The sequence below is a fragment of the Hylobates moloch genome, unplaced genomic scaffold (genome assembly GCF_009828535.3).
Source record: "Hylobates moloch isolate HMO894 unplaced genomic scaffold, HMol_V3 SCAFFOLD_3, whole genome shotgun sequence".
NCBI classification, from domain to species: Eukaryota; Metazoa; Chordata; class Mammalia; order Primates; family Hylobatidae; genus Hylobates; species Hylobates moloch.
In genome coordinates this window covers 73,464,113-73,480,360 of record NW_026652278.1, presented here as the reverse complement: position 1 = coordinate 73,480,360, position 16,248 = coordinate 73,464,113, and positions in this window count along the sequence as shown.

Here is a 16,248-nt window from a genome sequence, read left to right as displayed (position 1 = left end):
GTTGTTGAAGGATTGCCAGGTCGGCGGCATCGGGAGCTGAGGAGGTCAGTTTTGAAACCAATGTCATGTTTTTGTATTTTTTCATTTTGAAATAATTTTAGATGCACAGGAATTTGCAAAGAGAGCACAGAGTGGTCCCTTTACCCAGTTTTCCCCAGTGGTTACAGTTTGCTAATTTTATCAAAAGAGACCAATGGCATTTGACTTCAAGCCATCCCAGCCCCAGCCTGGTGAGCTCATGGGTCTTCATGAAGCCTGTGAGGCATGAGCTGTGACTCCTTTGGCAGGCAAGCTTTCTGAAGTGCTGGCCTGTCCCAGCCACTGCCATCCTTTCCTGGAGATGCAGGGTCTGGGCAGGTCCAGCAGGGCGGGGAGGCCTCAGGAGCTTCTGCCCACAAGCAGGCAGGTTTGGAACTTGTTGGGCAGTTTGGGCTCAGAATCTGTAGAGCAGGGGTCAGCTATATTGACTCAAGCTGTGTGACAGGGTTCCTGCCTCAGTTTCCCTTCTTATCACTCCAGGTGCTGGCTGAACCTGGAAACTGCCTCTCAACCCCAATGTGTCTGGCTGAGCTGTGCAACCCTGACCTGCCCCCCAACTCCCACTCCAGATTTCAGACTGGCTCCAGAGGCTACTGAGAATGCAGCATCACTGCCCACAGGGTCCTTACATCACCAGAGGCCACTGTACTGTCTTAGAAATGGGAAGCAACCTCAACCAACGCCAAGCTGGTCCATCCTTTTGAGCTCTGCACAAAGTCCCCCTGGGACACACCTTCTTGTCAGGCCTCCAGTCTTGCTTGCCCAGATCCCTTACTCCCCGGAGGACTGGCCTGAGAGAAGACACCCCCCAGGCACTGGGTCACTGTGCTCTTTAGCAGGGACAACATGGTCAAGTCTTGGGCAGGTCTTGGACTGGGAGGCAGGGCATCTGTTGTTTGGTCCACCTCTGACCTGCCATGTGACTCCAGGAACGCCGCTGAATCCTCTATCGAGGACAATTTCAATACTGACCACAGGTGGTCTGGATGCACCAGAAGACATTACTGATATGGGCAAGTTTTGGAAAGTAACGTTATGTAAAAATTTAAAAACTGCTTTAGACATTTGATCAGTTGCTAATTCCCTCTCACAGTTTTTCTACTGATCACTTTCCTTATCCGTGAAAGATAAGTAGTCACAAAACCACTTGTGGAGCTCCTACCATGTTCTAAGTGCATTGCAAATATCATCCTGACATGGGTGGTTTTTACAAGAGAAGGGACCAAGGCTCAGGGAGGTCAGGAGGCTCTCTGTTTCACGAACATTGATAAAGGCCCTGCCATGGCATTTTGTTAGACTCAATGCTGGGACTTTGGCCCAAGCCTGCCCTTACCTCCACACAGTCGGGAGCCTGGTGTGATGCCAGGAATCCAGTCTGGACCGTGTGCATCCGAAGCAAATGTCTTCCCCACCGCATTGCTTGCTTGCTTATTGTAGACGAGATTTTTTCTGTGACCAGGCAGGGCTCTTCCTGATCTCTCCCCAAAGATGCAATGGAGTCCCACATCCATAGGATGTCTCCCTGGAGCACTCAGCACTCACCCAGGCAGGCCGGAGTTCACCAGCCTTGGGTGCAAGCTGAACTCCATGCTGCTTTTCTGCTCTGGGCTCTGCCTTGCAGTCCACTGGATGCTCGTGCCATGCACCTCCTCAGCTCCAGCAGCTTCCATGGCTCCCAGGGGCTGTTGAATTCAGTCGGCCTCCTCAGCCCTGGGTCCCAGTCATCCTCAGTCTACCCCCACTGCCTTCTCTATTCTTTCCCAACTCTTCTCCTTGTGCCATGGACTCCCTGCAGATCCTGTGGCCACTGTGGGGCTCTCTTTGCCCATCAGGAGGGAAGGGCCAGATTTGCTCTCTTTCAGGTGTCTGGGTTGGTCCTAATCCCTCACCTCTTCTCTTCCTGAACTCTCTTCTCTGCCTCACCTCTTCTCTGCCTGAATCCATCCTTTGCCTGACTGGTGTGCACACTCCCCTGCAGAGCTTTCCCCAACTGCTTGGATAGGACAGGGGAATGAGATGCCCCAATGCTAGGAAATGGAGCTTGTGGGGCCTCCCTAGTCTGAGCGGGGGCTTAGGTCATGGCTATATTTTGCTGATGTCTGTCTATCTAAAAATGGCATTTTCCCAGCAGAAGAAGCATTTCATGAACCAAGGCACACACCAGAGGCTTGCTAGTGGGGTCACGGTGAGGCAGACAGTGTGACCTTGGAGGGGGATGTGGGAGAGGTCATGTTCTTAATCGCAGAAATGCAGGCCCCCTGCAAGCATGCAACACTCCTTTATGGAGTACCTTTGGGGTTCTAAGCTGGGACTCCACTCCTGAGGGTCAGAAAGGACCCTGAGAGGGTCTTTTTCCTTAATGAACCTAAGGGGAGAAAAACTAAGATGATCTCTGGTGTGTCTCTTAGTGTCCCCATCTCACCTGTCCCTCATCTTACTGTCCTTGGAGACTTTTCTTTTAAAAGGAAACTGAGGGAGGCACCAAAAGCCAAGTGCTGCAATCCTGACAGCCTGGTTCATTTGTGCGTTTGTTCATTTACTTGCTAACCCACGTGACCGTGCACCTGGTATACGCTGAGTGCTCTCTGCATGCAAGCAGCACCCAGAGCTGCCGCAGGGAAACCAGGCCAAAGAGCCACTGCTCACTGGGTGTTTCGAGCCACCCATCTTTTGCTGGTCATTTAGGAGATACGGACTGGCCTCCTGGTCCCCCTTCCTGGGGCTGTGTGGGAGCCTCCTCTTGTCTCCCAAAGGTGAGGCTCAGCATGCCTCCTTCAGGCTCTTTCTGCCTCCACCCACTTGGCCAGCCCCTGACCCGCTCAGCTTCAGTTCAGGGCCCATCATCCTCCCCCGGGCCTTGGCAGTGTCAGCAGCCAGACCAGTTGTCTGGGCTGGGGTGGCATTCCTTGTGGCATCCCAGAGGACCCCACCTGTGGCTGCTTCTGATGGCTCCTGGGAGGGCCCCATGGCTTCCCAGTGTCCCAGGCGGATTACTCATCCATCCCTGGAGCGTTTATTCCACCGACGCTTAAGAACGCCCTCTGTGTGCCATGCACTGCGCTCAGGGTCTGCTCCCCAGGGAACTTGTGCCTCCTTGGTAACATCTTCTGGTTTCCAGTCTCTCAGTGTGTCTCCCTCACCACTGATTTCTATGCCATTAATACCTGGGGCTGGGGACCCACAACAAATAGTTGTTGATGAAGAGAAGGAGGACATTTGGGAAAATTCTCCCGAGGAATCAACATTTGACCAAGGTCTCAAAGAGGAGTAGGAGTTTCTTAGGCAAATAAAGGACTCGGAAAGACCAATCTGCTGAAGGAACCAGCATGAACAAAGGCTTGGGGTGGGGGAGTGGCTGAGAGTTTCTGTGTGCCTTCAGATGAGACGACAACATCCTGGGAGCAAAGGTGCAAGGGAGATTGACAGCAAAGAGGGGGCAAGTCGGGGACCCTGCAGAGCCTTGACGGCCCCACTCATGGATTTGGACTTCAATCTGCTAAGGATCACTGGGGATTCTTCAGAAAGGGAATGACAGCATTTTATTTCTTTCTTTCTTTCTTAGATGGGTTACTGTGGGAATGCGTAGAACAGAGACACAACTCAAGAATGACAGAAATAGGAGAATATTTAGATATAAGTCTTGTCAGCCTTTTTTAAGATTTACATTTAATAAATCTCTCAGTAGTGATAAGGCAGCAGCAAACCTAAAAACAGTAGGATGGGGAGAACAATGCGTTTTCAGATTTTCCTGTTATTTACCTAGCATCAAAGAGACCACCATCCCAGAAGGACTTCCCTGTAATTCTAGTGGCCATACTTGAGTGTATTTAGCTTCACTTTCCTTTTTGCTGTCTCAGACTAATTTGATTTTCTCATTGTCTGTCCATGCAGCCTTCAGAAGATAATTATTCAGAAAAGAAGTGTTGGTCTTGCGGCCTCGTTTATTAGAGACACAGCAGCTTTCTTGGGTAAATGAGACACCTGATTTTTGTAAAGCAAAGCTGTATGCAATATTTGTCACACAATTATGTGCAGAAGTTTAGCATACCTGCCAGGAAAAAAAAAAAAAGACCTTGGGGGCTCCAAAGCTTGCCAGGCGTATTTATGCATGTTAGAGGAGTCATGCTTTTCCCAGAGTCCTTATCTGTTTTGAAGTCAGTGGATGCTAGAAGTGAAGTCTCTACCATCGGCATTTATTGTTGGCATCTGAGATGCGACATTATCAATCAACTTAAAGGACACTGCAAATACACACACACACACACACACACACACGCACACACACACATACACACGAGCATACTCTCTCCCACACACCACTGCCTGGGACTAAACCTCAGGCTGATGATTCAACCTATGGCATGTTATTGCTGGGAAGGATTTTGAAATCATCTAGGCCAACCACTCATATTAAAGATAAGGTAACTCGCTATAGCCTAGAGAGGAGAAGAGACTCGCCTACAATTACTCAGCAAAGGGAAGGCTATCGGGAGAGACTTGAAACCACAGTGGCTAAACCCCATTCCAGCAAGTACACAGCCAGGAAAATTACATGATAGTAAATGTGCTTACTGGGCTGTGCCCTCAAGGAGGGCTGTGTTGTTTTCTGCAGGGTCCCAATCTCAGCTACGGATTTCTACTTTGGACAATGTTGGTTACACCACAATTCTTGTTTCATAAAAGGAGCTGAACACATCTCAGAATTGGTTTTTATATAGGCCAGTTTCTATTCTACCCATCTCGTTCCTTGGCAGTGGGAAAACATGGAGATCCAACTGTCCCTGGAGAGCAGTGTTGCTGTGCCCGGAAGCTCTGGCGACTCCAATGTCCCTGTCAGGCAGACATAGAGGATTTCCTGGAGTCTGGTCCTTTCGAAGTCTGTTCTCACTTAACTCCTACATACATTCCCTCCTTTTTCTCCTTCTCCCTTCTTAGAGAGATGTGAGAAAAATTAGCATTCTCTGTTGGTGTTTATCCAATAAGGCCTCACTGAGCACCTGCCATGCACAAGCTCACCTGTGGTGGATGGCGGACAAACGCCAAGGAGGGCCACGTGGGCTCGGCACTTGCTGGCAAATTTCGCTACTTCCTGGAAACAGGGACCGCTTCTGATCACCCACTCATCCATTCATTGATTCTTTTACTGAATTATCTATACGTCAGCAAGTGACTGTGACGTCTCTCGTACTGAAACGCGGTATTTCATTTGCTTACGTCTCAAGGCCATGCTTTCACCCCTTTATGTGGATTACTTAATTATTTTAAGATTTTTATATAAACATCTATTAAACTCTCATCATATGACAGACAAATGATCTCAGAGATGCCTTTTTCTATATAATATGATTTTGTTCCTGCTATAGCTCTAGGAGGTGATTGTTACTGCTATTGTTATTTTTCAGATGAGATACCTGCATATATTTTGTTTTGGGTTGCCCAGGCAAGAAGTGGCAGAGATAGAATCCATTGCCAAAGACGAGTTTCATGGTCAGAGAAGGTGCCCTGGGGGGGGGGGGGTTGTGTTGGGGGGACCATGGAAGGGGCTTACTGCATTTGAGGTGCCATCCAGGGGGCAATATCTGGCAGGTGGATGGCCCTGTGGGATGAGTAGGAGTTTAGCAGAGAGGCCTGGGGTTGCAGAGAGAGGGGCCACCCTCAGATGTTTGAGCCCCTGGCAGAGGTGGTTCTCAGTGGGGGTAGTTTTGCTCCTCAGAGGACATTTGGCAATGTCTCATGACATTTTTCGTTGTCACAACTGGTGGGTGCTGCCAGCATTTAGTGGATAGAGGCCAGGGCCACTGCTAAACATCCTACCCTACACAGGACAGCTCCCCACTGCAAAGAATTATCTAGCCCCAAATGCCATTAGTGCCTGGGTTGAGACGCCTTGCGACTGGGTGAACAGAGAAACGCTGGAAAGGTGGAGCCTAGAGAAACGGCAACCTTTGTGGGAGGAGTTTAAAAGCCTCTTCGTCTCAGGCGCTCTCCTGACACGCTGGAGTGTTTAAATGTGCCCCAGGCTGCGATCATCACAAACAGCCACCGTGAGTGTGCGGGCTCTCATTGTTTACATATAGCAAGGCAGCAAGAGTGTCTTCTTTTTAACTAGAATGAAAGATTCATGAAGTCAGGAATCGGTTTGGTTTGCTGGTGGGTTTATGTGTAAACTCAGTACTGACTCAGCGCTGTGCTTGTCATCCTAGAGAGAGCCAGGCCCTCCTGACACTTCTGTCACCACTAGCCCTGTTCCCACCCAGGTGCTCTTCTCACCTCTCATTGCCTTTGCCTTCCTGTGCCCTCAGGGCTGCACAGGCATGTCCAGATTCCAGTGACCTTTGGTGCCTTTTCTCTGTCCACACCCCAATTTATTGCCAATCTCATAAAAAGCAAAACTTGGGAGAGAGAAGATTGAGTTTGCTTCTCATAGCAGAATTTGATTTAGGGCCAAGAAGGTGGCAATTGCTGCAAAGCGGAGATCAGCTATTTCAGGAGTGCTGTGAATGATTTTTTTCCATCTCCAAATGACCTTACATATATTCTGTCTCTCGCCCGCCCTGTGTTGGGATTGATGGGGGGGCGGGTGGGGTGTGCTGTGACTGGGCTCCGATGGGCTCCTGCTGCTGCTCCTAATAAATCTGTCTGATGGACAGAAGGAGCACGATTACCTTGACGAATGGACAGCTGGATGGGCCGGTCGTTTAACATGCGCGGTTGGGGTAGATTTCCGGTTCTGCAGCTGCCTTTATGGTCAGCAGTGCATGCTCCCCTGGCCAGATGCGGGCTATCCACCATCACCAATGGCTCTGCTTGTTGGAGGCGGTGATCTGGGCACATTTGCCTCTGAGTAGATCAAGGGGCTGCCTCCTTCACTCTCTCTGGCTCTCTGCATTCTTTGTCTCCACTGATGCCAGCTCCCCAGCTCTCCCCACGTGCCACTGCTGTCCGTGCCCTGGGACACCAGAAGATGCCCCTGCTGGCAATGCCCTGGGCCAGGAATCCAAAAACTTGGGTTTGGATCTCCTCCACCTCCAGCACAGCGGGCCATCCTGAGCAGGTTCCTGCTACTCTCTGAGCCTCAAATTTCTATCTGTAAAATGGGAGTGATACTAGTATAACCATCTCCTAGGATTAGTAAGAAGCCTCTCTTCTTTCTGCCTGAGTTACTAGTCGACAGCCTTGCCTGCAATCTGGAGGGTGAGTCTCCCGGAAGGCACAGAGGTGGGTGTTTTGATGGGGGAACATTTTGATTTGGCTGCATTCAAGTACCCAACTCAAAATGAAAATTGTTGATCTTTATGTCCAGGTAATGTGTCCGACAGATGTCCCTGCTCCCTCCTTGACTCTCCGCCATCCCTGCACCCTCCCTCCTTTTTTAAAAAAATTTCATTTCCCATTTGATTTTCACACCATTGCCACTCCCACCCTAAGAGTGGGACCTGGTGACTGCTGCTGTACAGGTGATGGATAGAGGAAGTTGGTGGTGGTCGTTTCAACACCTTCCTTGGTAACTATAAAAAAAGAGCTGAAAATAGAATGTTTGGTTTTTAGCCTGAGTCAAAGTCTCTCCACATCCACATGGCTGTGTCAAAACATGGCATCAGAACCAGTCACAATGTCGGGGACCTACAGGGCACACAAGGGTGGAGGTGCCACCGAGATGGAGGCCGGCTCTGTCTGCATGCACCATGAGCTGATTCTGTGGCAGCCCAGCAGGACTCAGACTCCTGGAGACTACTCCTGCCGACCACCCACTAGGCAATGGTGGATTGGGAAGGCTGCGGGGTGGGGTGCTTGCTGGGGTGCAGGCGCAGCCCTGCTTTTTCCTCCAAGTGAGCACATTGCCCCCCAAATCCTAGGATCAAATGGAAGCTGAGATTCTAGAGAGCACAGAGCTTTTTCTTTTGTTTTTAAAGAGACAGAGTCTTACTCTGTCACCCAGGTTGCAGGAGTGCAGTGGGTCAATCATGGTTCACTGCAACCTTGAACTCCTGGGTTCAAGCCATCCTCCTACTTCAGCCTTTCTAGTAGCTGGGACTGCAGGTGCACACCACTACACCCAGCAAATCTTTTTATTTTTTGTAGAGACGGAGTCTCAGTATGTTGCCCAGGCTGGTCTCAAACTCCTGGGCTCAAGCGAGTTGCCTGCCTTGGCCTCCCAAAGTGCTGGGATTATAGGCATGAGCCACCGCACCTGGCCAGGGACTTTTCAAAGGATGCTTCCCCAAAGCAAGTGAGCTGGAAGAACCTAGAGATGGGCTGGCCCGCCTCCGGCTCTCTGCTGAGCAGAAGTCCAGGAGAGAGGCTGAGTGACCTTCTGAGAGCTATAGATCCAGGGAGGGGCTGAGGCAGATGGGACCCACATCTGCGTACTCAGAGTCCCCTGCTCTCATGCGAGCACACCTCACTGGACATGGGTAGAGTCTCTCTCTTGTCAAACTCAATGTATGTCAATGTTCACATTAAAAAAGAAGTCTTGATGCTGTGAGTTTTTGTGTATGAACAGGGCAAAATAGGGTCTAGCATATAAAGAAGGAAATTGCATTGATGGTGTACCTACTGCCTGTCTGGTACTATGTGGAGCATTTTCCATGACTTCTGATATGATCCTAATGACACACAATGGGGGCATCTGCCCTTGCTCCTATTTACTGGTGAAGAAACCAAAGCTTACAAAAGTCAGTTACTTCAGAGCCACTAGGAAAGTAAGAAGAACGGAGGCAGGTCTGTTGCTGTCTTTGGCTGAGTTTAAGATCCCTGTCCTCTGGGAGCTTCCATGTTTAGGAGGGGAGACTAAACAGGAATTTCATCTCCCCAGTCCCTCCTTGGTCATTCCTGTACTTACTCTGCAAATTCTTACTGGGAGCAGGCACTCTATGCCAGGCACTCTTCTAGCCTCCAGGGATATAGGATACAACTAAGTACATATAACAAATAAATCTAAAATATACACAAATAAAACCATAGGTTTGGCCAGGCGTGGTGGCTCATGCCTGTAATCCCAGCACTTTGGGAAGCTGAGGCTGGTGGATCATGAGGTCAGGAGTTCAAGATCAGCTTGGCCAAGATGGTGAAACCCCGTCTCTACTAAAAATACAAAAATTAGCCGGGCGTGGTGGCGGACACCTGTAAACCCAGCTACTTGGAAGGCTGAGGCAGAGAATTGCTTGAACCCGGGAGGTGGAGGTTTCAGTGAGCTGAGATCGCGCCACTGCACTCCAGCCTGGGTGAAAGAGCAAGACTCCATCTCAAAACAAAACAAAACAAACAAACAAACAGACAAACAAACAAAAAACACCGTAAGTTTAACTGAATGGGCTTGCCAATATTCTCCCATTTTGACCTACAAGAATGGTCATTTCATACAATACAACCTAAGAAGTCAAATATACAGATGGTAATAAGGGCTCTGAAGAAATGTAGGGTGAGTTAGGGAGTCCAGGGTTAGAAGGCGGTCTTTCTAGCATGCTTGCCTGACCATGTCACACCCCTCATCTCCATCACAAGCTCCCACTTGTGAGGAAGGAGCCCCAAGTCCTTCCTGGGTCTTCCAGACTCCTCGTGCTCTGGCCAATCGACCTGTGTTCCTCAGTCAGGTCCTGGGCTCCTGGGACACTGCCTGCTCTGTCTGAGGGCAGTGGGTTATGCCGGAGTCACCCTTGTGCCATTGTCTGCCGGCTCTTCAGGCCCAGCTGGGGTGTCAGCATCTCACAAGCGCCTTCTTGAACCTCGCCTGTCCTCCCTCTCCTAGACAGTTTTAATTGCTCCCTCTCTGCATTCACACACACTTTATTACAGCACTTAGAACTGCTCTTTCCTTTAGAAGATGCTGCGATTTATTCATGGGCCTTATTAATGGTCATATTCCCAGTGGCTGGTGCAATGCCTGGCATGCAACAAGGTGCAGGAGAGGTGTGATGAGTGAAAGGAGCAAGAGATGCTGAATGGGAGATGCAAGGAAGGGACAAGCAGGAAAGTGGGGACTTAATGGAGAGGGTCAATGAGGCCACCCTTGAGGATGGGGCATCACTCAAGGGAGAGAGGAGGTGGGGCCTGCGCTGGGCCTGCGCACACCTGCCCACATCTGCTCACACCTGCCCACGCCTGCCATGCCTGCCTATGCCCACACATGCTTGACCTGCCCACACATGCTCACACCTGCCCACACTTGCCCACACCTGCTCACACTTGCCTACACCTGCCGTGCCTGCCCGCACCTGCCCATGCCTGCCATGCCTGCCCATGCCCTCACATGTTTGACCTGCCCACACCTGCTCACACCTGCCCACACTTGCCCGCACCTGCTCACACTTGCCTACACCTGCCGTGCCTGCCCACACCTGCCATGTCTGGCCTGCCCACACCACCCTCACCTGCCCATGGCTGGCCTGCCCACACCTGCCCTCACCTGCTCATGCCAAGCCTGCCCATACCTGTCCACACCTGCCCATGTCTGCTTCCTATGCTGGACTTGCTTGTCCTACTGTCTTGAAGGCTCTGTGCTCACCTCCCTCCCTGCCTCTTCCCAGAGCTATCCCTAAGCATCCTTCAGGGAGGCCTCTCCCAGTGCCTTGGATCGGGGAGCTTGTCCTGGCACATGTGCTCATGGCCTAGCTCTTCTCTCCACAACCTCCTCCCAGCTGGATGTCTGCTGGGCAGTGGGTGCAGTGGCTGAGCTGATGAGTTTTGGATCAGACTACTTGTGTTTGAAGCCTGGCTGTGATCTTGGGCAAGTTGCTTGTCTTTTGTGTCATTCCTCAGTCATCCCCTATGAAATGGGGATACTCACTGTCCTGACTGCACTGGGCACCGGGAAACTGGCTGGAACTAACACACTTGGTGTGACAGCCCAGAGCCAGGCATAGAATAAGTGTGTGGCTAGTGCTGATTCTCAGGCAGCCACGTTTGGCTGTTGGCTGAGCAGAGAGGAAACCAGTGTGACAGAACCCAGGGGACAGTCTAGATCACTAGGAGCTTGATTGTTAGGGAGAGGCCAAGCCCTCATCTCCTGCAAGATAAAGCCCAATCTCTATCCCACAAACATTGGTGAGTGACTCTCCGCCCAGCAGGGAGCAAGGTTGCCAGAGACACCAGAGATGCCTGGAGCCCACGTCTGGCCTCTTGCCGAAGTGCTTCTCTCTGTGAGATTACATATTCCGGGCCACGTCCCTTCCATCCCCACTTCCTCCCTCACTTCACTCCTTTCCTTACTCCTCCATCATAAAAGTCTCCAGAAACAGGTTTTGTTCGAAGTGAATGAGGCAATAAATTCTCTGTTTCTGACAGGCCGACAAGAGAGAGAAATTCCATAACGGGAGCTGCTCTCCTGTCCTGGTGGAGCATTGGCTGTTGGAAAGGTCTGTCCAGAGAAGGCGGCTGGGGTGGGCGGAGAAGGAGAGGGAGGCTCTGGGAGGTCCCTGGGCTACTAAGCTCTGGTGGGATTTCAGTTCTATTAATTTGCTCAATTTGCTCAGTTCTGACTTGGCTATTTGGCTAACTGACAAGCTGTGCAGGACAAGTCTCATTCATTCATTCATTCATTTCAATCAGTCAATCAATCAATCAACCAATCACCTATCCATCAATTCTTTCAGCAGTCGCCTGAAACAGAGGAGAGGCACCTAATTCCTTTCAAGTATCACTTTCTTTAGGAAGCCTTACACAAACGACCAAAAATATTTGCAACTTGAGCCATAGCAAAAGATTGATTTCCCTGGTAAATAAAGAGCCCCGACAAATCACTAAGAATAAAGATAAACAACCTAATAGGAATACAGGCAAGGGATATGAACAAATAGCTCACAAAAAAGGAATTCAGATGCCTCTCAAACTAATCATGTGTGAAAAAAGGCTCCCTCTCACTCATGATGACAGAAGTGTCCGTGGAAATGTCACAGAGATGCTGCCCCCCACCCCAGATTGCTCAAGATTATGTTGCTAAGTGTGTGGGACAGACACATATTGCCGGAGGGTGGATGAAGTGTGCAGTGGTGTAAATACTATGGGGACCAATGGGACCCAGCCTGTCTGGAGGGTGATCTGGCAATATCTTGGCACTACGTGTGTCCCCAGCCTCTCTACCCAGCAAATACTGCCTCTAGAAATGTATCTCACTTCTACATGTACAAGATTACTGTACAGGTGCAAGATTATTACATGAAGTATTCTCTGTATCACCAAAGATTGGGAATGGCTTAAATATCACTAGGGGGTTGGCTAAATAATTTATGCTGGATCTGCACAATTGAACACTAGGCAGTCATTAAACAAAAAGGTAATGGAAGGTGTCTCTATGCACTAATATGCATGCATTGAGCTCTAAGATGTATTTTTAAGTGAAAAGGACAAGGCACGCAATGAGATGGAATTCAAATTATGCTACTATTTGTATAAAAGTGGAGAAAATGAATATATATGTATACACATGTGTAGGCTTCTATATGATTCCCTCTGGAAGGATGAAGACCTGTGAACGATGGCTGCTTCTGGGGAGCAAAGCTAGACCTGGGAGGCCGAGAGGCATGGGAGGAGGGGACACCTCACTGTATACCTTTTTGTACCTTTTGGATTTTGAATATTGTGAATGTTCTGCCTATTCAAAAAAATATCATTAACGTTTCAAAAAGGCAAAGCCTTCCTTGGCTCTCTTAGCTGGGGCCAGAGGCTGGGAACTGAGCAGATGAGGAATGGGGGAAGGGCTTACAGGGCGGGAGGGTGAGCACCTGTAGGGATGGTGCCCAGAGGAAAGTGTGGACCCTGTGACTGGGTGTAGTTGGAGCACAGTTTGGGGGAGCCTTGGTAAGAATGTAGTTGGTGAGAAATACAGGGGAAGTATCGTGTTAAAGAGTTTGGATTTCATTGCAATGAGAGGCCATTGGGATTTTAAGTAGGGACTGGACATGGTCAGGCTACATTTTAGGAAGAACTCCTGGAAGCAGTGTGGGGAGTGGTTTGGGAACAATGAATGTGCTTGATTTTCCACCTTGCCTTTCCTGACATTTGCTCATTTCATCTTCAATAATTCTAATAGGTAGATGAAAGTTATTACATAGGGGGAAACTGAGGCTCAGGAAAGTTATGTAACGGTTGAAGCTCTCAAAGTTTGGATATCAGGATTTCAACTCAGGTCTGCTTGTCTCCTGAGCCTGAGCTCTGAATATAGCCCTATGATGTAGGGCCTTTTAGTCACACTGCCCTATATGTGCTTACAGGTCTGTGAGAATTGTGATTCCAGTGGCCAAGCGTTGTGTCCCTTTAACTTCAAGTATATGGCCAATTAGGACAATGGATGCAACCATAAGATTTGATTATATCAGAGCCAGCTCCCACCAACTCACTGCAAACCTCTGCCTGCTCCTTCACCAAGAGAGCTGGGGTCACTGCATACGTCTCCGAAATTTATTCATTGGAATAGAAGCAGCAAACTTCCTTATGACCTGTTTTCCTCTTCTAAGGACATATCAAAGATCACTGGCAGACTTCTAACAGGCTGTAGCAGGAAGGGTTAGAAGGAGGTTTCCTCTTGCTGGGGTCCAAGGGTGATACATTTGGCTCCAATTACATCCAGCCTTCTCAATTTCCTGGTCATTTGGTTTGCATTTTCCTGTCATTTCTTCACGTGCATTTTTCTATGACTCCCATTTTATAACTGTGAAAACTGAGAGTCGCACAGGCAGCAATTCACCAAAGGCCACCTGGTTTGTCAGTGGTAGAATCAGGTGTTAAACTCTTGCTAGGACTCCATATCTTTCTTCCACAGCATGCTTCCTTTTCTCACAATGAGTATGGGTTTATTTGATTTTTCATGAAAAAATCCATACACGGCTTATGATTTCTGGGTTCTTCTTGTTAGGTTGCTGATGTTTTCACTGTTTGTGTCCAGGTGTCAGACCTATCAGATGCAGGGCCTTGGGGCTTCATGGGAGCCTCCTGGAGGGTGGGTCCTGGTAGCCAAGGCAGGACAATGGTCAGCTCAGGAATAAGGCCCTGCTGAGGCTTCTGTTGTGAAGGGTATCCTTCAGCTAGTTTAATTAAGAGCTGGGGGTGGGGTGCGCCGAAGAGAAGAAGGGTGCATTGTGTCGCAGGGAGCTGATGAGGTCAGCAGAGGGGGGTTGGGAGGGCCCGGGAACCAGAGGATGCTCTGGCTACCTCTGGGGGTGGCCCACACTCCCAGCGCCAGCAGGTCCCCGCAGACAGGCTATGGCAGGATTGACTTCTAGGTCAGCTGCCTCCACAAATGCTGTGACTCTTGCTGGCTAGGAATGGAATGGAATGGAAGGTCTTGAGGCTCCCTGTAAGCTCCCTCGGGCTTCCTCCTAACTTTTCCCAGAGCCTGTCACCAGGGGTCACAGCTCAGTTCAACCACTCATTTACCCTGTGACCTTGGGTAACTCACATCAACTTTCTGAGTCTTATTTTTTTTCACGTGCAAAGTAGAAGTAAATAATGCTTATGTTTCCTGCCTCCAAAGCACTTTGGGGAGGACCAGCTGGATAAGGGGGTGAGATGCAGTTTGGAAATTGTAAAGCACTATACAAGTGCATGCATTGACACTGCTTAAAACATAGCCATCCCTGCCCTGAATAAATCCCACCTTGAACACCATAGCTTTGCCCCAACCATCCTCTACCTCCCTTTTCCTTATGGTAATAGTACGGTCATTTTGATGTGTTTAAAACTTTTTTAACTGAAAATACCTTATCTTTTTTTAATTCCAAAAGTAATACAGGTTCATTGTAAAACATTCAGGAAATACTTTGTTTTTTGAAAAATAATAGCTATTTCTACCTTTGAGATTGTCACCCTGTGATTTGGGGAACACCATTTCACTTCTCTGGGTTTGATTTCCCCACCACTAGATTGAGGCTGACAAATGTGTAATGGAAGTCACTGCCTCCATTGCATCCAGCGGGCATCAGTGGAGGACCATGACATTCTTTCCTGGTGTGCCGGGATGTGACTCCAGAACCCTGCTCAGCACAGCCTGCAGGCAGCCACTGCTGATCTATCAGAGTGGCTGGGAGAAGACAGCTCTTGTGCACCGATGAGGGGGTGAGCGCTGATGTTTTCTGACTGCTTGGGTGAGAGGAGCCCAGGGTTCCAGCTTCCGGTGAAGAGCTTGGAGAGTCCCTCAGCCTGTCCCAGTACAGAGGGGAGTTTCCTCTTATCCGATTCAGGCATCACAAGCATTGTGTGGTGGATAATGGCCTCCCCTGGGGAGTTCCCTGAAAATTTTCAAGAAATTAAAAAAAAAAGAAAAAAGAATCTTGCAAAGTCAATGGAATGCAAGCAAGTGACTTAATAAATTCACACCCACACAAATGCTTGTGCTTCTTCATCTCAGCATGAAACCGGGTGGGGTGGAATATTTTTGAGGCTCTCACTTCCAAAGAGAGTCTGGTGTGGGGAAGGGAACAGATACCACTGAGTGAGAACCACTTTAAGGAGCTGTATTTCCCACATCCCTGGAATGCAAATTATCACAACCCTCCATTTCACAGATGAGGAAACTGAGAGCTGGAGAACAGAAGTCAGTTGTCTGAGGTCATCTGGTTTGTAAGTGAAAGAGCAAGGACCTGAACCCAGCTTTGGAGGCCCTTGCTTTTCCAGTGAACCCACACAACCTGCCAAGCAAAAGTCCCTACAATTTGGAATAGCTCTGTGAGATAAAGGGTGTTTCCTTGTCTTTAATGTTGGAAAAAAATGTAATCTCAGTGTTATCACCCGGTGCCACCTCCATGTGCCCATCCCTGAGTGGAGGTCAGACTTTCCCTCTTTGACGTACTCTCAGCTGTCGAAGTAGGAGCCAGGCAGGGCAGGAAGCCAGGAAGCTGGATTCTGGTCCAGCTAGGAGGAGCTGCTGCCCTCTGGACTTGAGTTCTTTCGTGAAGCAGCGAGAGAACACATTGGCAGCCCGGGCATGGTGGCTGAGTATGGTTTCTGGAGCCAGCCTGCCTGGGTTCTTTCCCTGGCTTTGCCTCATGTTAGCTGTGCAACCTTTGACCTCTCTGTGCCTCTGTTTCCTCATCTGTTAAATGAGAACACAGATACACCCTACTTCACAGGGTTGCTGTGAGGATTGAATGAGTTCATCCACATGGAGCATCTAGAGCGGCACTGGACTTTTGTGAGCACGCAGTACTCACTATGTACCCTGAGAAAGGAGCCAGAATCCTGGGGCTTGGAGCCATGCAAAGAGAAGTGGGGAGCGAC